The 23,346-nt window shown below is 40.4% G+C and overlaps 1 long non-coding RNA gene across 1 annotated transcript; it reads right to left on the bottom strand.

Annotated features, from left to right (window-relative positions):
- Positions 1-593: 593 nt before the first annotated feature.
- On the bottom strand, positions 594-23,057 carry LOC117662008 (uncharacterized). Its single transcript, XR_004590233.3, has 3 exons — positions 22,944-23,057; positions 12,667-12,844; positions 594-739 (listed from the first exon to the last, which is right to left on the bottom strand). It is a non-coding gene; the product is annotated as an uncharacterized LOC117662008 (long non-coding RNA).
- Between the last annotated feature and the right edge of the window lie 289 nt (positions 23,058-23,346).

Genomic DNA, 23,346 nt, shown 5'->3' with positions numbered 1-23,346 from the left:
TCTGGCTAGCGTCCTTAATCTGATCAGCTTCAGCTCATTAGATCACTGGTTTTGAGCATTGGGGATAAAAAACAGCTTCTAAAGCACAGCTGATCTTTGGAGAGAGAAGCAATGAGAAAAGCAGGCTAAGCGCAGAAGATTGCTTCACTCGTTAGCGCCTTGTTAGGGCTGAAAAAAGCTTCAAAAAAGCAACATACAGAGTATAAAATACACCCAAATTTTCAGCCTCTTTTAGAGGGGGGAGTGTGTCTTATACTCTGAAAAATACGGTAGATTGTAGGTCTTTGTATTTATATGATACCATATCCACTATAAAAAATCCATATAAAATCTACTTCACATAAGTGTATCCATTTATAGATAATGTACTTATATTTAAGAAAAGATTTGTAAATAGTATTTAAACCCAACTCTCAATTCTGTTTGTTTTAAAAAAAATATGTAGATTAATTCAAACAATAGCAGACAGTATTGAATGAGTATGTGAAACTCTCCCAATGGAAGACCGGGAAAGAAACTGAAATAACTTTCACTCTCTGCAGCTACCTGCATTTTTTCACATTGAAAGAAAATCCACCAAAAATATAGCTACTGCATAATTTGCCAGGTTTTTTATTCAGTTGTTTTGACTTGCACAATAAAATGTGGTAGATTCTTCTCCACTGGGGGAAAGACTCTATATCCTTTGTTGAAGCTGTGGCTGATGTATGTTCCCCAAGCTCAGTCGTGGCCTCAATTCCTAAAGAAGAGAAGAAGTCAGTGTGTCATTGGAATAAATACTGTAACCAACGGTGATCCTTACTTCACTGAATGAACTGGCCTGTCACACTAACTTATTCCCTTCATTACACAAATGGGAAAATAAAACATCAGTGAGCAAAGACGGCAGCAGTAGCTGTGTTCAGAGCGTTCAGCATTAGAAAGGAGGGCTGAGAACAAATGTTAGGGTGTCATGGAACACAGGCATAAAAATATGAACAATTGCATAATCAATTACCAGCCCAGTTGAATGTTATTCTCTGACCTGGAATCAAGGACATTTTGGTAAGATGACTGCAAATGGATTTCAACAATACAGCCTGTTTAAGAGATGGGTGAGATCATCCGTGGTTTTGGGGTGAAGTGTCATCTGTATGCTGATGATACTCAGCTGTACATCTCCACCCCAGACCACCCCAACGATGCCCTTGATGTGATGTCCCGCTGCCTGGAGGCCGTGCGGGCCTGGATGGGGAGGAACAGGCTCAGACTCAACCCCTCCAAGACCAAGTGGCTGTGGCTTCCGGCGCCCCGATATAGTCAGCAGGTGCCATCGCTGACTATTGGGGGTGAATCCTTGCCCCCCACAGAGAGGGCTCGCAATCTGGGTGTCCTCCTGGACGCACGGCTGTCTTTAGAAGAGCACATGACGGCCGTGGCCAGGGGGGCCTTTTATCAGGTTCGCCTGATTCGCCAGTTGCAGCCCTTTCTGGATCGGGACGCCTTGCGCATGGTCACTCACGCCCTTGTCACCTCCCGGTTGGATTATTGTAATGCTCTCTACATGGGGCTCCCCTTGAAGAGCACTCGGAGGCTCCAACTGGTCCAGAATGCGGCCGCGCGGGTGGTTATGGGTGCAACCCGTTGCGCCCACGTGACACCCTTCCTGCGCGAGCTGCACTGGCTCCCAGTGGTCTTCCGGGTGCGATTCAAGGTGTTGGTTACCACCTTTAAAGCGCTCCATGGCATAGGACCCGGGTACCTTCGAGACCGACTTCTGCCACCAATAGCCTCCCACCGACCAGTCCGCTCCCACAGAGAGGGTCTCCTCCGGGTGCCATCAGCCAAGTTATGTCGGCTGGCGACACCCAGGGGGAGGGCCTTCTCTGTGGGAGCCCCAGCCCTGTGGAATGAACTGCCCCCTGAAATACGAAAGATTTCCGACCTCCGGGTGTTTCGCTGCGCTCTGAAGACCCTGTTGTTCCACCAGGCAGGTCTATTAACATAACGTTTTAAATTGGGGTATTTTAAATTTCTGGGATTTTAATTGGAGCCTAATTATTTAATGATTTTAAATTTTAAATTGTTGTCGTGTTTTTTGTGTTTTTAAATAGGCTGTACACCGCCCTGAGTCCTTCGGGAGAAGGGCGGTATAGAAATAAAATTATTTATTTATTTATTTATTTTATTATATTAGAATGTGGAGTCAGAGATGGGTTTCAAAAATTTTAGCAAGGGGTTCTCTGCCCAGTTGCTGGGTGGGCGTGGCCTAGTCAGCCTCCTTCACCACGGCAGAGAGGGCATTTTTGCCCCCCCGGGCTCTGGAGGCTTTCTTTGAGCCTCCAGGAGGGTGAAAATGGCCTCCCCCAGGCTCCGGAGGCCTGAACTTCAGGTAGGCCTGTTTTTCGCCCTCCCAAGCCTTCACGCGCACCCTGCACTTATCTGCATCTAAAACGGGCCACGTGGGAGGGGAGGGGAGGGGTATGTGGGGCCAGCCAGGAGCGGGATTTGGGGGTTCTCTGAACTGAACAGAATCTCCCGAACCCCTGCGGACCCCCAGCAGCCCACCCCTGTGTGGAGTGCTTTTCCTCAATATTTCAGCAGTTGGCCAATGGGGACATTTAACAGTAACAGAGTTGGAAGGGACCTTGGAGGTCATCTAGTCCAACCCCCTGCTCATGCAGGAGACTTGTACTAGGGATTCGAACCGCCAACCTTTCTGATCGACAAGCTCAGTGTCTTAGCCACCGAGCCACCTAGTCAGGCTTATTACAGAATTGGTTTTGTTCTCCATTTCTTCTTCCAACAATCATACAGAACCATACTGATCCCTACATTCAGTCACCTTCATCCCACCCAGGCTGATCAAAGTCTTGATTTCAAAATTGTAGGTGTTTCTGGAGTTAAGATCTGATATGGATCACTAAGATCTACGATATTTCTGATTAAGTTGATGTTCTACATGTTGGAGCCTCAAGAATACTAGCTGACCTTGAAGGCGTTTAGAAGTTGACTTGAGGATCATATCAGCCTTTTTGTGAAGGGCTACTGTCCAAAAGAAGACGTGACCAGAGTCCATTGTGGGATAGGATTTCAGGAAATTGAGGGGGGAAACCTGATGCCTTATGTACTGGCAATGTTTAATGCACTTATTTGATTCTCTAGAACAGGGGTGTCCAAACGTGGCAAGTTTAAGATTTGTGGACTTCAACTCCTAGATTCCCCAGCCAACATGGCTGGCTGAGAGGCCAGCTCTCTATGTAAAACAAGACAGAAAGAGAGAGAGAGAGAGAGAGAGAGAGAGAGAGAGAGAGAGAGAGAGAGAGAGAGAGAGAGAGAGAGAGATTTATGAAATAAATAAAATAATATTAATAATAATTTTATTGTCATTGTACATATATACACAGTATACCCATACAACAAAATTCACTTAACACCCAAAGACCAGGTCCAACACGCATAACAATCCCCAAACATACCCCCACCCACCACAAATCCCCCGCCCCTAAACCACCCAAACAAAAAAGATCTGGGAAGAGGCAACTTCTGCCTTCATTTATCCAATCTTTGAGATTTTATTTTTCTTTAAAAAGTACCCTGCAAAACTGGAGAACTACGGTATGATTCAGAAAATAGGCAATAAAAATGTAAATATAATTTTTAACATTTGTATTAATGATCTATTACAGGAAAGGAGGAAAATAATATATTTATAATTTAAAGTTATGGTTAACAATGTCACAGCATACTTATAGAAAGCAAAATAAAACAAAAAATTTCTACTGTAGATTCAGGCATTCTAACTTTCCCATCCTCTTATAGTGTTGCTGTGACCACGTTCACGTCATTCAATTACATCATTTTTTTCCTTGAATTTAATAATGAGCTGCTTCTACTTTTAAACTTGTACTGTTTTCCTCTGAGGGAATCTTCCTGTGCTTCATTTTGCACACTTGAAATAACTAGCGTATTAAAACCCAACTACAACCATGCACTAACTTTACTACATGTGCATTAACTGAATTTTGGGTCTCATTAAATGCAGTCTGGTTTCAATTATAGTTTGCACCAATTCAAATATTGCATGATTCAAACTCACACTAATCATGACCCACCTACAGTATTAACTTGTATAAGCCTCATTTTTCTGGTTATTATGCTTTGTTTTACATTTCCCTCAACAAAAAGTTTTAAACTAAGTAAGCATGTACTCTTAGACATTCTAAGTAACAGCATCATAAAAGCAATCCAGAAATACACAATTCAGACACATCCTACACAGGGACTATGAGGTAAATGTGGGCTTAAGGTTATGAGCAAAGTAACCTCTTGAGATCAGTGTAATTTCACATAAAGCCAAGAAGACTGTTAATTTTAAATTAAAATGGATCAGCTGCGCAATAGGATTAGAACTCAGAACCAAAACAGCTTAAGCTTTCTTATTTAGAGAAGTGTGAAGAGAATATCAGAATTTCTCTATGCCATTTCCATCCACAGCCCTGGGACTCCAATATACATATTTTTCCTGCCAATATCTGAGATCAGCAATAACCTCATGAATCTCAAAGCTATTTGAGATTCAAATAGCTTGTTGTTATGTTGCTGAAAGGTCAGCCTTTAACAAAGCCTTAACTCTACAGACACCATGATCATCTCAAACTGTATCGAAAACCCCTAGAAATCATATATCCATTTTCAGTTTAGTGAGTTGCTAGAAATATAACTGAGAGCCATTATAATTTAGGCCTTAACATTAGTCACAAATCAGCAGATACCTATTCCAGATTTCAACAGAAAGATAATTCATTGTACAGTTTATGCAGGTTTTTTTTCTCTACTATTGGAGAAGCCGGTGTCTATTTATCTTATGCATCTCTGCCAGATTTTCTTTAAAAAAAAAAAAAAAACATCCATGAGCCTTTGAAATGTTATTGTGTCAGATGCAGATAAATAAATGTTATAGTATCCCAATTGGCCACTTCAGTTTGTACCTTTTTACATATGCACAGCAAGCAGAATTCCTATTCCTGTATATAAATTTGGTGGTAAATTCATAGAATAAGTCTGGTATAGAATTGTCCACAGAGAGGGAATTTCTTTTTTTAAAAAAAAATAAGATAATGGTCACAACCACATAAAACTCCACACACACACACATACACACACACACACACACACACACATATATCATGTATTCAATACATATAAAAGGAAGTGGCAATTCAGTTATATATTTGCAGCCACCCTCCTGATTATTTTGACACACACATTTATATACCTCATGGACACCCATGATCTGTTATGTTAAGTAACTGCTACATGATGGTGATTTACAGTTAGTGCTCGACTTACGACCACAATTGAGCCCAAAATTTTTGTTGCTAAGTGAGGCATTTATTAATTGAATTTTGCTCCATTTTACAACTTTCCTTGCCGCAGTTGTTAAGTGAATCATTGCAGTTGTTAAATTAGTAACACAATTGTTAAGTGAATCTGGTTTTCCCATTAACTTTGCTTGTCAGAAAGTCACAAAAGCTGATCACATGACCCCAGGACACTGAAAACATCTGTTGTGGCCTGTCGGCCGCCAGCCCCTCTAGCAGCCAAATCAGAGGACGAGGAGGCGTGGGAATCAGGGTCAGCATCAAGGCAATCTGAGAGTTCTGAGGGGGAAGAGGGAATGGAGCTGGCAGAGAGAAAGAGGCGGAGCCTGGGCCGTCCACCAGCCCTCAGATGGAGAGTCAACTGCCCCCAGGTCTGGAGGTGGCTGATGAGGAAGAAAAGGAACAGCTGGGTCCAGTTCCTGACACGCGGATGCGCAGAAGGCAGAGGAGAGGAGAGCAGTGGAAATCCATGGGCCAATCCTTGGGAAGGAAGAGCCACCACTGCTAGCGAAGCCCCACCCTAGCTCTGGGAATAAAAGGCAGGGGGCAGAGATGAATAGATGTGGCAGACAGCTATTCACCTTCCAGATGGATGGACTTCCTAGCTTGAGTTGAGAGAGAAACTTTTTGCCAGGGCTGCCGGTGCTCCTAATAAAGGAATCTTTGAGTTAACTTCAGAGGGTTTTTTGTGTTTGGGGAGCTGGGTCAGAACAACATCCTAAATATGAGTCAGTTCCCAAGCATCTAAATTTTGATCACAAGACCATGGGGATGCTGCAAAAATCGTAAGTGTGGAAAACAGTCATAAGTCACTCTTTTCAGTGCCATTGTAACTTTGAACAGTCACTAAATGAACTGTTGTAAATCGAGGACTACCTGCATTGCATATGTATTCAAATGATTTCATTCATTTATTCTATTTCTTTGCAGGAATGTTCAGGGTAGCATGTAACATTTTTCTCTTCAGTGGGACTCTGGGAGGAAAATAACCCAGAGTTGCTTGATTGTGAGATGGGCACCATTTAAATTTAATAAATGAAATAAATAAATATGCTGAGAGAGTTAGAGGACCAAGGTTATCCAAGTTCATGGTGAGAATTTGGAGTTTGTATCTCCCCACTCTTGGGCCAGTGGTGGGATTCAATTTTTTTTACTATCGGTTCTGTGGGTGTGGCTTGGTGGGCGTAGCTTGGTGGGCATGGCAGGGGAAGGATACTGTAAAATCTCCATTCCCTCCCCACTCCAGGGGAAGGTTACTGCAAAATCCCCATTTCCTCCCGATCAGCTGGGACTCGGGAGGCAGAGAATAGATGGGGGAGGGGCCAGTCAGAGATGGTATTTACCAGTTCTCCAAACTACTCAAAATTTCCGCTACCAGTTCTCCAGAACTGGTCAGAACCTGCTGAATACCACCTCTGTCTTGGGCCCAGCTCTATAACCAGTATCTTACACATAGTGGTGTATTTGAACAGCAATATTGTTAAAATCTTGAAAACAATACTGCAGTATCAGCTAGGATTGTTAAGTCTCACACGCAAAATGACTGGAGAAAGATTGAAATGAAATGATATTGGACTAAAATTCCTTAGCTCTTATTACCTATATATTTCTTGAAATGAAATGCAACATGATCGGTTTATATCTGCTCAAATTTGTTACTGAGAAGAAGTGGAGCATAGTGCCCATTCGGCAAAAAAAAAAAAAAATCTAAAAGGCAGATGGCTGGATGTTTTCTCTTTCACTTCCAAATCTGTGACAATCCAAGGGTCCATGCAAATGTTAACACTTAGAAAAATACCATATTTGTTTAGACTTTTCCATAGAAGTTTCCCCCGCTGGTCTTCTCTACTACGTCAAAATCTTTTCAAAGATATTCCGCATTGCTTGAATGGTTGCTACCTTTCCAGATCATTGACCTTTTGATTCGGTAAATATCATCTCCGCTCTTCAAGGTAAACGTACAGAATAAATAACAGTTTCTTTTGCTAGGTGGTACTGGGAAAGAATATTATGTTTCTGTTCTGGGTGTTTGGTGGATGAAGATAATGGCTTATAATAGGATTCAACTCCTCCCACCTAGAGCACGGAAAGCAGAGGACGACAATTAAAGGCAGAATTTGTCAGTGGATGTACAAGAGTTTGCACACAAAAATAAGTAGAAAGTCTCCAAAACACAAGAGTAGGCTTACAAAATTTTAATTGAATGAAGAGAGAAAGGGAGGAGGAGGAGGAGGGGGAGGATGGTGGAGGAGGAGGAAACTACCACCGAACAATGGCAAGGATTGTCAAAATATGCTGTATTGCAATCCCCTAAAATAATAAAGTAAAGTTATACATTACTTCTTGGTAAATAAAATGAAATAACACTGTAATAAATAAATTTATGATACTTGGCATATAGATTTACCAAATGATGAGACTTCACAGGTTTAGCAATTACTCAAAGTTTTCTTTGTGTTTGCACTGGCAAAATAGGATGCATTCAAAACAGGATTTGTTCCTTGGCTTGCCTATGCAAGCACACTTCAGGCTTGTGCCAGCAAAGCAGGGGTGAGCTTTGGTGGCACTTTGGCTTTGCCTCTAGAATCCTGATCAACATCAGAGACAGAGTATGAGATAGATAGATAGATAGATAGATGATAGATAGATAGATAGATAGATAGATAGATAGATAGATACGCTCATATTTCCATGTTGCTTCTGACCTTCAGTCCTAACTGACAATCTCCGATGTATAGAAATGATTTCTCAAATCGGTCTCAGGTTAAATTAAAATTAAACTAAAATTAAGTCTGCCATCTATAATGAACTAGATGAACCACAGCTTCCTGGCAAAATCAGTTTGAAAGGATTTGTGTGTGTTTGTGTGTGTGTGTCTGGAATTAAGATCATGTTGTGGCCCGTACGCAGCCTGTGCGGCTGGTGGCTGATTCGGACAGCAAAGAGGCTGGTGTGGTGCTGTGCCAGCAGCCTGTCCAGCTGGCACTCAAGTCGGACAATGAGGCTGGAGAAGATGTGGTGCCAGAGGCAGGGATTCAACCAGGGCCTTCAGAACCTCCAGAAGTTCCCTTAAGTGAAGAGGACGAAGAGGAGGAGCCTCTTCTCGATGCATGGGTGCGCAGAGCTGCCAAAAGGCAGGAGTGGCTCCTCAGGAGGAGGTCTCCTCGAGAGTAAGGCTTGGGGCTAATTGGCGACTCCCTTAGCCTATTTAAGGAGGAATGCCGACTGAAGCAATTTGCAAGGAACAACTTTGTTCACTCTCCTTTGTGCCTTGATCTTAGTCCTCTGCAAATTGCTTCTGGGCTTTCTACCAACCATAGTAAGATTAAGATTATTTATTCTTTGGATTCTTGTAGGCTGTTAAGAAAGTTAACTAACAGCCTTTGTTTGGGGAAAAAAGGCTGATTTAATTTAGTAAACTAAGGTTTGTACAGACTTTGTGTGTGCTGCGTTCTTTGGGATCCGTAGCTGGGGCAGAACAGATCACAAGGAGACCTGCAAGAGAGGACATGGACAGGAGGATTTTATAAACTAAGAAAGTTCTAAAATTTTATGGGATTTTTTTCTGTGTCAAAGAATGAGGAAGGGGTCTTTTAACGAGAAGTGTGTGAGGGAGACCATTCCTGACATTAGGAATCTGGCTTCAGTGATGAATAGTAAAGTAGATAATTAAAAGATTTATTTTCAGGAAAACATGATAGAGACAGGCAAAACCTAGCACCTAACTAATCGCATCCTACCAGAAGAACAATTTAAAAAAATGTGCTCCTTATAATTGAGTCTGTGAAGAGAGGCAGAAGAAAGTGACCTCACGATAATCAACACAAGGAGATAAACAAGTGGAGGTCCTAAATAGCTCTTTAGATATCTATCTACATTTCTTTGCCTTTCGTCTCAGGAGGTGCTGAAGAACCAGTAGCATTCATGCTTCCATCCAAGTTTTGAGGATTCCCCCTCTTTTCTAAACTATCTTGAACCTATGCTGCCTTTTTTGTAGGGGTTGAAAAATGCTTTAGGGCAGGGGTGTCAAACTCCAGGGTGCATAGATCTGGCCCACGGGACTGCCCTGGTCACAGTGAAGGACTGGCCCGCGGTGCCTCTGCCAGCAAAAATGGAGTTTGGGAGGGCTGCGTGTGGCCCTCCCGAGCTCCATTTTCGGCTGCAACAGCCTCCTGCAACCCTCTGCCAGAGAAAATGGAGCTCTGGAGGGCCACATGTGCCTATTTTCGCTGGGAGAGCACTTCGGCCATCACAGGCACCCCCAACATGAGTGACGTTGAACTGACCATGCCCACCCTGGCTCTCCAAGGTCAAACACAACCCTGAAGCGGCCCTCGATGAAATCGAGTTTGATACCCCTGCTTTAGGGGATGCAAAAGAGAATGAAAAAATTTGAGGATTACATATAGACCTGCAATGCATACCTCTGCTTTCTATGATCAGGACATTTTCTGACCGAAACCATCACTATTTTTCCCCCCATGCTATAATCTCATCTCTTTCCTTCTTATTTGCAAGAATTTATTTTTGCAAGTAGATGCATTAACAAATAGTTTCTCCCCTGCTCATAGTCCGAAGGAATTAATAAGCCTAATAATGACCCTTGTTAGCCCAAGGTTATTAGCTCTCTCCATAACTATCTAGCTGTCGTAATTTATTGATATATGCTTACTTTTGCTTTGGAATCTACATAGTTTAGATTGGTTTGAAAATCAGCAGGGGTGGAAGAGGGCTTCCCTGGAGACCAGGATGAGATCGTCTTCAAACCACTGAACATCTGAGTAGGAGGGAGTTGTTGAACAGAAAAGCAATTTATTTTTAAATACTTATTTCTTATTCCCTGCTTCACACAAAGTTCATTTGCTTAAGTTTTCACTGGGGGACTTTTGTCTTTAATGGGCAATCAACCATGTGACTTGCCCTATTTCTTCTCCACCTTCAAGCTTATTTGAAAAGAATGAGTCTCTTTACACCAGCATACTCTCCATAAAACAGAATTGCCTCTCCTATCCCCAAGTTATCCCCGATAGGGCATTATTAAGTCCTCTCTGCATGGACTGAATCATCCAGAGCTCTGAGGGGAGAATGCTAATTGCTTCCCTTTTCTTCTCTCCTTCGTGATGTTGTGAATTGTTCAGTTCAGTCCAACCAGGTTTGAGAGTGGCAAATCCGTGATGACATTTCTAATAAAAAGAAAAATCATGAATATTTTCCCGCGCACGCAAGGGGAGGAAAAGGCTTGAGACAAGTTGTCTAGAGGCTTGTAAGCCATTACAGAAAGAGAGCGGCAATAAGGCAAGAAAGAATGAAATTAGCACTGAGATAGTTTGCATCAGACAGCTGGAGACTTAATAGTTTTGCCAGAGATTACAACCTGAAGGCTAAATAAAGAGGTTGTGTTTTTTTCTCGGTGCCTGATGACGATCTCCTGCAACTCTCGCCTCCTGCTGGCATCGTGAGGGCTGACATCTGCTTTCGGAAGATGGGTGGTTTATGAGATGGTGCTGATGTGTCTTTATTTGCCTCTAGCACTGGCACCCAGAAGAGATGCCATCCTGATTTCCAAGAAAATATTGGAGTCTGTTGCTCAAGCACTATGCTCTGTGCACTGTGCAGAGAACACTATATCTGTTCAGATAGTTTATTTTGGCTAGGGCAATCAATCAATGAATGACATGCTAAGCTTGGGTTATTCTTCCTTTGCCTTTTTAACCCACTCTGAAATTCAATCGATGTTTTGCTTTCTTTTACAAGAATTAAAATAGCAATAGCACTTAGACTTATATACCCCTTGACAGTGCTTTACAGCCCTCTCTATGTGGTTTACAGACTCAGCTTATTGCCCCCAACAATCTGGATCCTGATTTTACCGACCTCGGAAGGATGGAAGGCTGAGTCAACCGTGAGATTTGAACGGCCATACTGCAGGCAGCCAGCAGGCAGCAGAAGTAGCCTGCAGTACTGCATTCTAACCACTGTGCCACCATGGCTCTGACCACCGCTATGGTTAGAATCCAGATCTTCAGGATTACCTCCCCACACACACACAAAAAAGGAAGGGAACGTTTCTAGAGTAAAGGTGGGTAACCTTAGGTTATATGTGAGCTCTTGCACACAATTTAATGAAAAGAAGGACTAGGGATGGCATGATAGTAGTGTTCCAATATCTCAGGGACTGCTACAAAGAGGAGGGGGGTCAACCTATTCTCCAAAACACCTGAAGGCAGGACAAGAAGCAATGGATGGAAACTAATCCAGGAGAGAATCAACCTAGAACTAAGGAGAATTTTCCTGATAGTCAGAACAATTAATCGGTGGAATGAATTGCCTCCAGACGTTGTGGGTGCTCCAACACTGGAGGCTGCCTTGTGACTCACTACATTATTCCTTAAGGGAAAAATTTGTTTGCTACATATTGTTTTTTGTACTCATCATGCCTCCCGGAACTAATTAACAATGAGTACCGAGGTACTACTGTATTATAATTGTTTATATGTATAGGTAGTCCACAATTTACAAATATGGTGAATCCATCGACCAAAGGTGAAAAAATTCTGGAAAACAATCCAAAAACAACTGGAAGAAATTACCTCCCAGAAAGTGCCACTTCGACCAGAAACATATCTACTAGGAATACTGACAAAAGACTACAAAAAAGAAATAAAATACCTGATAATACACATTTTGACAGCAGTTAAAATCACTTTCGCACAAACATGGAAACTGGAAGACACACCATCAGAGGAGCGGCTAATACAAAAAATAATGGAATGCATGGAGATGGACAGACTGACAAAGGAAATACAGGAAAAGGAAGACACAGACTACTATTTCATTTGGCACAAATGGTATGATTGGCTAGAGAAAAAGAAGATAAAATAAGGGAATACCACCCAAGAACACAAAAATGAGGAAATGGAATTGCATATCGTCAAATAAATATCGTTATATAATGAAAGATATACATATTTAGATATACAAATATTTAATTACCGTGATAACTCTACTATCAAAGTTCAGGTATTATACTTGATTTTAATGTTTAGTTTGTTTATGTATAGTATGTTTGTTTGTATGTATGTATATTTATGTTTTGTGTTATGTCAATAAAAATTTTAAAAAAAATACAAACATTCATTTAGTGATTGCTCAAAGTTACAGTGGCACTGAAAAAAGTGACTTATGAGCATTTTTCACACTTATGACTGTTGCAGCATCCCCATGGTCACATGATCAAAATTTGGACATTCAACAACTGGCATGTATTTATGATGGTTGCAGTGTTTCGGGGTCATGTGATCACCTTTTGTGAATTTCTGACAAGTCAAAGTGCTTGTTAGTCACGTTGGTGTCCAAGGAATACGCAGGAGCCTTCTCCAGCAGTACCACAGCTCAAATGAGTTGATTTTATTCCTGTCTTGCTTTTTTAAGGTTCAACTTTTAGATCCACAGGTAGTGGCAGCGTGGAAGCTGACAGGTAGCTATGGGGAACAAATTGGTATATATCACTATTTTAAATCTTGTTTAGAACAAAATGAACAATATCGATATTCCTTTATTCCATTGGTTAATTGATGATATTTCACTTGTTGTATCTCCTTTGGATGAATGAACCTAGAAAACTATCTACACATTCTAATTATTCACAACTTTTTAATATTTTTCTTAAAAAGTCACACATGTATATTCTCTTATGGAGAAGATTTTTTTTAAAAAAAAGAAAAAGAAAAGCATAGTTCCTGATATTTAATAAACTGACAATTACCTTAATGGATTCTGCATGATGACATTGCATTTACTTAGCAAAACAAACAAAATAATTTATCAGATAATTCAAATGCATTTGCTAGCTTGATTATGCTTTACAAAAATTGAATTTGTATCTATTATATTACTGATGGATTGCCAATTTTTCTCTGTGGTCTGATATTAAAAATAATGGATTGATAAAATGACTTTAAAAATTACTAATCCATATTATAACCATAATCAGTTTGATTCCTCAGTCTTTTACTGTAAACTTTTAATTCACTGCACTGTGCAAATGTATTGCCTTAAAATGACTATATGGCAATATATCAATGAAAGCAGAAGCAGTATATGCTTAGAAGAGTTCCAATGCATAAAAATAAATTGATTTCATTTAGATCTCTTGTTCTGTATATGAGATTTTCCACTCTGATCAGACAAAACATATTTCTGCTTTCTATGGCTAACTTGCTAATTATTTCATTAGAATGCTGCGCACATATGCAACCATTTTTTTATGCTGCATCTAATTTGTGATTTGTCTAAAATATTGTTTTTAATGATACCTATCTGGTTCTGGCACCATTTTGTAGTGGAAGAATGGAATACAGTTGTTCTTTACAAATAAACTATTATCATTAATTCAGCAGATACATTTAAATCTATTAATGAACATGAAAAATGTCATTCTGTTTAGCTGTGTTGACCATACCAGATAATCCAAAATCCACAGAGGCAATATTTTTATGAAACCATATATTCTGTTTTGTTTTAATCAGTATTTTATTATATTCATATTGTTTAATAATCTCAAGCTTCTACATTTTTTAGAACTCTTGATCAACCAAGATAATTAAAAAAAAAAAACCAGAAAAGAAACATGGAGGAAGAATGTGATTGGCCATTTAGCCAGACTATGGAAATTCTCAGTCCTCTAGGTAATGGTTGTTCCAAAAGTGCTTTTTCAAAAGGCATCTGGGCTTTCTTCGTTTTTCCTTGAAGATGTTTCGCTTCTCATCCAAGAAGTTTCTTCAGTTCTGACTCAGGAAGTCAGAACTGAAGTCAGAACTGAGGAAGCTTCTTGGATGAGAAGCGAGACACCTTCAAGGAAAAACAAAGAAAATCCAGTTGTCTTTTGAAAAAGCACCTTTGGGGCATTTAGCCATGATTTTATCAAGTTATAGTTAGAATTAGACCCAATGGACTTTTTTCGAAATATATATCATATTGGAGTTTGGCACTTTGATTATCAGCATGTAATTTAGTTTTTATTTTATAATAATTTCAAAAAAATGAAAATGAAGCAACAGCTTATTGGGGTGAAAGGGAGATGACCATGGATTTGTTAAGGCCCATAGAGACCCTATTGCAAACTTCTCAATTATACACAATTCAACAGCAAAAGAAATAAATATGAGAATACTCTTGAAAACAAGATTCAGCCCTGGAGCTATTGTATTATTGTAGTAGCACTACCTACAGTTGTAAATAATGCCAATCTCATGCTGTCCCCTTGTGATTTGGTATTAGGATTCATAGAGAAGATGAGATCACCTAGCATCATATATTTCACTGACCCTCTTGAAAGTACAAATTAAATTTGCTGCTTGCCGAAAGAAATAAAAGAAGCTTTGAACTGAAGTTGTAACCGCAAAAATCATGGTAGAAGGCACACTTCAAAAACCTTAAGAGCTAGAGTCATAAAAACTTATTTCCTAGGTTAAGTTCAGGTTTCCTTAGCAACAGATCTGTTTCCTCATACTTTGTTGTCTCTGAAATTATCCATTATGGCTTATTTATTCTATTCTTTGATGTGTTACAAGCCAGGAGATAATTTAAAGGCTCTGTGGCAGAGCTTTTTGTTCCAAGAAGCCTTCACAGAATGGTGATTACAACAAGTTGCCACCTATTTGACTGAACCTCCTCACACCCTCTAACATAGAATAACATAGAATAATAGAGTGAGAAGTCTTCTATTCCAATCCACTGCTTAAGCAGGAGACCCTATACCTGTGGTGGCGAACCTGTGGCACGCGTACCAGAGGTGGCACTCAGAGCCCTCTCTGTGGGCACGCATGCCATCACCCCAGCTCCATCATGTTTCTCACCATCGTTTGCAGGGAAACAAGTTTGTGGGACTAAAAAAAAAAAAAATCAATCAGTTCCAACTTCTTGCGAAAGAAAAAGATCTTGTGAAGTTGGAATTGAAATTTAGCGTGCTTCACAATGGGGGAGATGGGCCCCCCTCCTCCTGGAGCCCATTACGACGCGGAGCCACAATACAACCCCTGTGTCGTCGTCAGCTCGCTCTTGCCTCCCAGATGTCAATTCCTTTTCCTGCAGAGCTGTTAGTGTTGTGATGCCCCACCTCCCCACCAGCCAGCTGGTCTTCAGCATGCTGCTCCTGGGCTTGTGGGCCTCTGGACGTCAGATTCCCACCATCCAGCACCAGTTCAGGGGTTTCTTTCCCCCCCTCCAGGAGGAGAGGGGGGGGAGAGAGGGGAAAGAGAGAGGGAGGAGGGAAAGAGAGAAAGGAGGGAAGAGGCAAAGAGAGGGAGGGAGAGAAAAAGAAAGAGAGACAGGGGAGACAGAGGGAGGGAGGGAAAGAGAAACAGAGAGGGAGGGAAAGAGAAATGATATTACAAAAGTTTTTCTTTTTTATTATTGCTAAACGTAATATTTCAAAAGCAGAAAAAAAATGAAGGGACATAAAGGTGCATTTATCATGTTTTTCTTAGAACAATTTGCTGAACTCTTCGCTTTATCATCATTTTAGATAGTAAAACCTCAGTATTCAGGTTCAATTGTCGTGTTGGTACTTTGCGATAAATAAGTGGGTTTAGGGTTGCAGTTTGGGCACTCGGTCTCTAAAAGATTCGCCATCAGTGCCCTATACCATTTCAGGCAAATGTTTTTCCAGCTTCTTTTTGAAAGTCTCCAGTGATGGAATACTCACACCTTCTGAAGGCAAGCTATTCCATTGGTTGATTGCTCTCACCATTAGGAATTTTCTCCTTATTTCTAGGTTGCTCCTCTCCATGGTTAGTTTCCATCCATTGTTTCTTATCTTATCTTTTGGTACTTTGGAAAATAGTTTGACCCTTTCATCTTTGTAGGAGCCCGTCAAATATTTGAACATTGCTATCATGTCTCCCTTAGTCCTTCTTTTCATTAGACTAGACCCAATTCCTATAACCCTTCGTATGTTTTGGTCCTTCAACCCCCCTAATTGCAGCTTAGGCCAAACTCAATGAACAATGCAATAACAGCATCTTATAGGCTTACATTAATGTGTGCCTGGAGGCAAAGCCATGTCCTTAAAGCTTTTTTGTAAAGCAAGCAGGGTCATGGTTTATCTCAGGGATTATGGTGTTCCCACATATATTACATCTAAAACTGCCACCTTTTTTGCTTCCTCCAGTTGTGTTCTGTTGCTGATCTTGAGACTGTTGGAAAGTGTGTGTATGTATGTTGTGTGTCTTATCATGCTTCTCACCTACTTTTCCTGCAAGAAAGATGACATCTATATTTTTACCTAATTAAATTAATAGAAGACCAATGATCCAAGTCAAAGTCTCTTTATAGAACATGTGAGCAAAGAACTGAAATGCCTGGAGTCAGTATCTGCTTCCCTTGAAGTCCAAAGAGGTTAGATGAAAACTTGCAAATATGTGAAAATCTCAATTAAAATCCAGCCTTGATTTAGAACAATATGCTTCAGAAGTTATACAGTTGCCTGCCATTTGTTCCTGCCCCCAAAAGGTGAGGGTTGCCTTAACTAATAACTTTCTTAAAATGACTACAGTAACAAATTTTTAATTGTAAAGGCACAACTCATTCTTGCTAAGGAAGCACTCTTCAACCTGATGCTCTTTCTGTGAATTGGATCACAGTTCCCATTATCCATAAACAGAACAGGAAACATCAGATTGGGAAAAAGTTGCTATTACACAGAACACACACACATGCACACACTCACACTCACACTCACTCACACACACACACAGAGAGAGAAGCAGGCTGGTGGGCGGGCAGGCAGGTGCTAGAAACAAGTTTCAGGTGCTTTAAAGTTCATATTTTGTTTGTGGTTTATTTCCGTTTCTTCAGTTAGCAGAAAAATATTTGACAGTCTGTTTTTAATTTCCTCAGTCCTCAATTAATTCCGACTGTAATTGCAACAGCCCACAGAACATGAAATTAACTCCTGGAAAAGGTTTTTCAATTTGGCATTTTTTCTTAAAAGTCCAAAGAGAGAATGTATGCAGGATTAGACATGCTTAAATATCATGAAATCTCTGTGGACTAGAGCAGGATGGGAGCCCAAACATAGACACAAAATAACACAAAGCAGGCTTTTGATTTTGATGGAACAGTGACAGCCATCAGGTGTTTACATATTTATTCTCCTTCAACAAAAAGTGTGCTGTATATGTGGAGGCTTCTGCACCTGCAATGAAACCACAATTACACACAAGACATTGCAGCTGGATGAGAAGCAAAGCTTCATAATAAGCCCCAATATTTTGAGACAGCGCTAATTTCAAATCCAAGGAAAACAAGCACTGGGGAAGAAGTATAAGATTTCACTTGGTTCTTCCCATCTCTGCTTCCCAACAGAGATTTGTGAAAGAAATATTCACAAACAACGCCAACACCACCTGGCTATACACAAAGAGCTCTAAACTCATTGAAGGTGACTTATGTAGCATCATGATACAAGACTCATCCTTTGTGCATTATAAAAAGGTAAAGGTTCCCCTCACACATATGTGCTAGTCGTTCCCGACTCTAGGGTGCAGTGCTCATCTCTGTTTCAAAGCCGAAGAGCCAGCGCTATCCGAAGACGTCTCCATGGTCATGTGACTGGCATGACTAAATGCCAAAGGCGCATGGAATGCTGTTACCTTCCCATCAAAGGTGGTCCCTATTTTTCTACTTGCATTTTTTATGTGCTTTCAAACTGCTAGGTTGGCAGAAGCTAGGACAAGTAATGGGAGTTCACCCCGTTATGCAGCACTAGAGATTCAAACTGCTGAACTGGCTACCTTTTGATTGACAAGCTCAGTGTCTTAGCCACTGAGCCACCACATCCCCTTTTGTGGATTATACACTCATTCAAAAGGGATAGGATTTGGATCACATTTTTCAAATTTTGATTTCCTCCCGCACTCTCCCATGCTGTTTAATTCTTTTGCAAATGTATAGATTGCTTTCATATTTTTGTCACTGAATAGTTTCCTGTAGGTCTTAGTAATACGTTAAAGGATCCAGAACGGTCATAGTAACATTTGGAGTTTGATTTATTTCTTAAATAAAAGTCACCCAACATGGGATATGCATAAGAGAAACACAGTAGTAATATTTTGTTGCATTATATATCTGTACTACCTTAAACTGCACCAAATGCCTGTACTTATGCCTGATTGGTGTCTTGCATGATTATGTAGAAAGAGTGGCCCATTATTTCATCATGCCAAATTTTCAGTTGAATTGGCCAGGGTTGTGATGTTTCATTACAATGGAATGTTTGTTTTCTTCCCGTCAATCTGGGAAGCAACAGAATATTGTAGCTACAACCCAGAAAGTTCCTCCTACTCTACTGTTCCCATATGGCACCACTAACTACAAATTACTAAAGGATAATTTGCTTACAAATTACCACAGGACAGGTGTGAATACTTAAAAGTTCCCAAACTGGGGGGGACAAAATGTGAAGGGAAAATAGCTTCACTTGTTTAAATTTAAGAAATAAGACTCTGATTGGTAATAATAATACAGGCAAATTCTAAGTTTTTCATATCATCTATTGCTTTGCCACCTTAGAGTAACCACACATGTTGAACATATCAAGTACACTATGAGCCACTTTGTTCTGAGTTCTTGAAGTTTCCAAACTGAAGAAAAAAAATGTGACGGGAAAAGGGAAAGATTCAAAAAATATACACTTAATGTGCAACACAAAGAACTTCATTTTTAAAAAATTAAGATTTCATTTATCCAATGAAATAATTCTTACAGGGCAGAGACCTTCCATGTCTGCCATTTACCTTCTGTGGGTGGCCACTTCCTATCCTTTTTTTTTAAATAATCTTTATTTACATTTGTCATTAAAAAAGAAGACAACACACCAGATAAATGACAAACAAAACAACAAAACAAATAACATACATGTCTATAAGTAGTACCTTAATAACTTAATATTCGGTACAATATATCTATGTTACATTCTGGGGGAGGCAAAACAACCTAATTTACATTTATAAATCAATTAGGTCTATCCGACCTCACTTTACTTGTATCATATAAATTCTTCAATAAATACGACTCCTAATCTAGTTTGGGATTATAGTTTCCTCTTTGATAGCCAAATATATAGTTTTTCCCAAGATAAACATGTTTGTGTTTGGTCTCTATCTTTCAGTTTTTTAGTCAATTTATCTGCTTCCGCACAATCCAAAACCTTCTTTATAATTGCTTCCTCTGATGGGGTATTTTTATCTTTCCAGAATTGAGCATATGTTAATCTCGCTGCTGTGATAATATGTAATGCAAGGTACCATGAATCTTTTTAAATATTTTCTGGTTTGCAGCCGAGCAAGCATGTCTCTGGTCGCCATTCAATCTCTTGGTTTAAGATCTCGTTAAGCCACTTTTTTATTTTTCCCCAAAATTTTACTGCTTCTGGGCACGTCCACCATTGGTGATAATAAGTGCCACGTTCAAACTTCCAGCATTCAGTGGACTGTCCAGTAAACATTTTGGCCAATCTATCGGGGGAGAGATGCCATCTATATAGCATCTTGTAAATATTCTCTTTATATGCCGTAGAAATTACTAGCTTCATATTCCCCCACCAAATCTCTTGCCATTTTTCCAGATGAATTGAGTAGCCAAAATTTTTCCCCCAGGCAATCATTGTACCCTTTATTATCTCGTCGCCAATCTCTAACCTCATCAACAGTTTATAGCTTTTAGAAATCATGCCTTTTTCCTGGCCCATCAAAATTTTGTCTAACTCCTGCAAGTCAACATTTATACCTTTCCTATCTCTGTCTTTTTAATATTTTGATTGAATCTGTAGATAGGTCCACTGGGAATTTAACTCCTGTTTTGGCTTTAGCTCTCCTCGTGCATTCAGCAAGTCTTTGTACATTAATTTTTTCACAGGGTTATATAATTTTGGATATATCAACGCTTCTAGAGGTGATATCCAGCACAGTGTTTTAATATAGTATACTATATTAAGGCACTTCCTATCCTTGATTCACTTTTCACATCTTTAAGGCAAAGGAACTCTTCTCCATCCTCATGCAGTTAATAATATGAACAGGGTTTAAGCTAGCTCCTTTCTCCAGCTACCCTGCAGAAAGTAAGCCATCGTGTAAAACTTGGTGGTCTTAAACAAGGGAAGAGACCCTTCTGGTGGCTAAGGACTACACATAACTTTTGAGGGAGTTGAGTGTGATCTTCTTATATATTTGTTACAGAATTGTGCTAACTCTATTTTGATTGGTGATTATATTGCAATTTTCATCTCTTCCGCAACTTAAAATACTTATAAAAACTTGAACAGTTTACAACTCCCATAGGTGGTATTTTGAGGGATGCAGAGGGAAGTATTTGAAATTTACAGGCAGAGCCAAGGTTGCCCCCACTATCTTAAAAAGGAAGTATGATATGAATGTAATGATGAAGGGGTGGGCTGATGGATGGATTTCATATGAGCATTTCTCCATTTACTCTTCTGCACCATGAGAGGCAAAAAGCTAGTTCTAACTGAATAACAGAGTTGGAGGTCTTCTAGATCAAACTCCCTGCTGAAGCAGGAAACCCTATAACAGGGGTCTGCAACCTTAAACACTCAAAGAGCCATTTGGACTCATTTTCCAACAGGAAAAAAAAAACACTGGGAGCAACAAAATCTGGGTGGCCAACTCCACGTCACTCACTCCCACCCAGTCACATGACCCCCCCCCCTAGCCACTCCTACCCAGCCGGTCATTAGGGCAGAAAACCGGTTGTTAAAAAACACTGGGAACCACAAAACCCTTTTCTCTCTCTCTCTCTCTCACACACACACACTCTCCCCCCCTCTCTGTATCTATCTCTCCCCCTCTCTCTTCCTCTCTCTCTCTCTGTATCTATGTCTCTCTCTCACCCTCTCCCTCTCCCCCCCCCTGTATCTCTTGGATTTCCAAGGCCAGGCAAGGAGTGACTGGGAGGGGAGGGTGAGGGGTGGGGCCAGCCAGTGATGGGACAGGGAGCTGCAGAAGAGGGCCCAAAGAGCCGCATGCAGCTCACGAGCCGCAGGTTGCTGACACTCGCCCTATACTATTTCAAACAAATGGTTATCTAATCTCTTCTTAAAAATCTCCAGTGTTGGAGTGCCCACGACTTTTGGAGATAAGTCATTCCACCAACCAATGTTGGAGCCTCCTCAATTTCTGGAGGCAAGTCATTCCACTGATTAATTGTTCTAACTGTCAGGTCTGTCCTAGGGTAATCTGATGAGTTCTTGTGCCAAGAAATATCCAGGGAAAGCACCTGTTAGGATGTCTCTACATTTCCAAAATGACCATTGATGGGAATAGCAAATGACAAAACAAGAGATATGATATAAACTCCAACTTGTTTTTTGTCAAATTGTTCCAATGTTGCTTGCACATAGGCAACTGGAGGAGTGTACAATATATTGTTCTATTTAATCGCGCTGATAAAATTGTCTGCAGATACCCCAAGAAAGCAGACATTCTGTTTTCCCTACAAACATATTAGGAATAGCATGATGATTAAATGCACATTAAAATGTGTGCTACAGACAAAACACCCATAATTTCAACAAACAATGCATGTTGGTGAGTGGAAATCAAATGGCACTCGCTGCAATTTGCCAGAATTCCTTATGTGTTTGTTTCCTGATTAGAGCTCTAGTGCCTGGAATGAAATCTAGTTACTTCCACCACACAGGTATTTTTCACAGTTGGTTGAAAAGGTCATTTTTTAATTAAGACCCTTTCCTCAAATGCAAAATTTTTCATTGCTCATTATCTTAGCCCACCATAATTGAAAATGAAGGCCTGAGGCTAGAAAGGATTATTTGGCTCAGTTTTAATCTCTGAAATGGCACAAACAAACCAGCAAAGGATCAGCCTAGGCCTTCCTCAAAAAAGCTCTCTCTCAAAATGGCTTTGGAGAATAACAAAAGTTGGATAGTTAGAGAGGACCCTGGGTAGACCTCTGAGGAGAGATAATTCCTTGAGGCTATGACTCTGCCTCTCTAATCCTAGAGATTAAACACTGATGGAACAGGATGTGAAGGCATCTAGGTAGCTGGATTAATTATTTCTATACATCAGTAAATTCAAATTATTTTGTAACCCTACGCTTAATAAAAAGAAGCTACTTGTGAAAATAAGGTTGAAGTAAAAGTTGAGAATTCATGACTATAACTGGCCACTGATGACTATGATGGAGACAAGGTTCCTTAAAACAAAGGAAAATAGGAAAAACCGTGAGTCTTATTTCACCAGCCTTAGCTCAGATTGAGAGTAAACTGAGCTATTTCCCCCATTTAAGAAATATCTAGATTTATTTCCATTGTAGCTCAGATTGAGAATAATCTGAGTTTATTTCCCCTTTTAAGGAAGTAACTATTTTATTTCCATCCTAGTTGAGATTGAAAATAAACTGAATTATTGTCCCCATTTAGGAAGTAACTTGACTTATTTCCATCAGAGTTACATTCAGTTGTCCAACTCTCTTCAGCCTCCAACTGCCCGCTCTGACAATGTTCAAGCCCCCAGGCAAAACCTCTTTCCACTCCTTCCTTACTTTTCCAGCCTTCCACTCCCTTCTCTGTCAGCTCTCTTGACAACTTCTTCTCCAGAAGTCATAAGGATGAGTGGAAGAGTTCTCGCCAGGACTTCTGCTGTACTAGCATTCTCTAAACAAGAACCAAATTGTTGGGAATATATTACCATAGCGATTTGGAATTCTGAAAGTTGTGTTTGTTGCAGTGATGCGTTTCTGCCGGTTTGCCCCGGTTCGGGCGAACCGGTAGCAGTGGTGGCGGAAGGCTCCATCCACCCACCCAGACATCATCACGGACGGTCTGCACATGCGCAGAAGGTTCTGTGCATGCCCAGAAGCACCCAGCGCGAGCAAAGCGAGCATGCACAGTTCCGAACTGGTAGCGAAGGTAAGTGAAACCCACTACTGGTTTGTTGGGTGAGGA

Source organism: Pantherophis guttatus, chromosome 2 (assembly GCF_059756535.1).
Source record: "Pantherophis guttatus breed Tessera chromosome 2, ASM5975653v1, whole genome shotgun sequence".
Lineage (NCBI taxonomy): Eukaryota > Metazoa > Chordata > Lepidosauria > Squamata > Colubridae > Pantherophis > Pantherophis guttatus.
Note: the sequence above shows the minus strand (reverse complement) of the source record. Positions and strands in the feature narration are given on the sequence as shown.